Source organism: Phalaenopsis equestris, unplaced genomic scaffold (assembly GCF_001263595.1).
Source record: "Phalaenopsis equestris unplaced genomic scaffold, ASM126359v1 Scaffold000002, whole genome shotgun sequence".
Classification (NCBI taxonomy): Eukaryota; Viridiplantae; Streptophyta; class Magnoliopsida; order Asparagales; family Orchidaceae; genus Phalaenopsis; species Phalaenopsis equestris.
In genome coordinates this window covers 58287640-58290077 of record NW_018164444.1, presented here as the reverse complement: position 1 = coordinate 58290077, position 2438 = coordinate 58287640, and positions in this window count along the sequence as shown.

Below are 2438 nucleotides of genomic sequence, written 5' to 3'. Positions count from 1 at the left end.
AATAATAATAATAATAATTAATTAATTAATTAACTAGAATTTATTTAATTATATAATTTTTAAAATATATTATAATTTAATATCAATATACATATAAGTTTAATGTCATTTCTTCTTTTTTTTTATTTCAATTTAATACTCATTTATGTTATTTAATTGTAAGAAATCTTAATTATAACTTATATGTTATTTAATTTACTTTGTATAAATTAGCTAGATTCAAATTTGAAATTTATTCCATTGCTTGTTTATATAGATTTATAAAATTATTTGCTAATATTTTTTTATAAAAACACAAGCACTCATTTGAATTTTTACTCTATTTATTAGCTTTAAATGAAATAAAATACAAATTGAATCTTTAATTTTATATAAAAATCTTGTACTCATTTAAATTTTGTATCATATTCAATTGATATGAACAAGTCATGTAGAAATCAAATATGAACATTTAAACATTTTAGCAACTAAAAAATGAAAATATGTGAAAAGTTGGCTCAAGGTCAAACTAAACATGATCATCTTATTATTGAACAAATTCTAAAGCAAATCCATTACATAGTCGACTCGTCTTGCCATCATACGGCCCAAAGCTTGAGTAAAAAAAATCAAATTATTAAGGGAGTTCACTGGAGTAGACATCGATGGCAAGAGCAGAAGTGTCACAATAGCTCATCAAAGAATTCATCGACGTGTCTATCGATTGGCTAGTCGAGCCAGTTGGCAAGCTGATGAGCTATATCTAGATATGCTTGGATTTGACCCCGTTTAATAAACAACATTGAATTTGAGCTTAAACTCGAGTTTGTGGCTCAATAAGCTTGACTTGCGACACATTAACGAGAGTCGGCTTGGCTCATATGCAACTCTAAGCATTTGTAACTTATAATCTAGTGTTATTAGTGCTCAAAACAAAAGAAAAAGTGAGATAATTGATTTATAACTTTTTTTATATATAGAATTGACCCTACATGAAAAGTTGTCATGTGTTTTGTGCCAAGGTGTGAATAAAGTGTCATTCCAATTTAACAACTTAAATGGGCCCAACGGTACCTCCAAGACATTCTTGATCTTGATTTTCCTATTCAACCAGGCCCACTAGTTATCAGTTCATATTTAGATGCAAGCTGAGCAAGCAATCAAATAGATTTAAGATCTATCACCAATGTTGCTCTTATCTTGGCAATAATTTATTATCTTTATCTATATTTGCTAAATCTTCTATTTAGAATGAACAGAGAGCATTTACTTCTACCACAATGGATGTCATATGGCTCACGAGATTAATACAAGAATTTTAAGTAAATCTTGACAGACCTACTATCATCTATTTTTGATAATATATCTGATGTGGTTCTCGCTAAAAATCATGTCTTTCATGCACATATTAAACACTTTGAGATTAATTATCATTTTGTAAGAAAACACATTCAAGTCAAGAAAATCAATGTCACAATGTTACCTGCATTTCTACACTCGATCAACATGCAAACATATTTACTATTGTCTTCTTTGCGCGACAACCTGACACCATCTAACAATACTATTAGCTTGAGAGGGGCTGAAAACAACCATAAACTTAAGATAGTTAAAAAAGTACTTAGCTTAATTTCTTTTTCTTTATTACTCTTGCAACCATTGTGTCTATATAAGACTGTATCTGTGTAATGCAGAAGACCGCCTTATTCTTATAGATATGACCTCTTGAAGAATGACATATGCAGTGAAAGTTAGAGTTTAGAGACAATGAAATTATCTTTAAAATTAGTGATTTGCTCGATCATACTCCAAACAAGGATATCGAAGACTAAAATTTTTAATAAAAAGTTGGAAGTCAACAGCAAGAGTAAATGTTAGTGTTAATGTCAAATGGCATCCAAGTTAGCGACGACAATCATCAAGATTATTGTTAATAACTGACATCTAACAGTATACTTGGATGCATTGATGGTGTTGATGATGGCGAGTAACAAGGTTGCTTATGCCTTTTGGCTTTGAAGGTAGTGTTGCTTATGTTTTTTTGACTTTATCAATAAGAGTGTGATCAATGTTTCGGCCATTATGGGTGACAAAATTTAACAACATTTATGTTAGTGTCAACAATAAATATAAGTCTTATTGTCGATGGCGTGCATCAGTGTTGTTGGCAACAGTAGACTTTGACAATATCAGAGGTGTTACTTGGTGTCAGTATGCATTTGTCTTATTAATAATGTCATTATTCAATATTGTTCTTAATGGTGGATAACATTCAACAGGTGTTGACTTTGATTTAAATTATGCCTGCAAGAGCGAGTCAACAGTTGGTTGATGAAAATGTGACGGTAAATGACGTGTATTGTTGGCCTTATTGTCAATATTAATAAAGGCCATCAGTGTTGCTGGAAACAAAAAAAAAATGTGTTAATGTGCATCATATATATATATATATGGGCCCT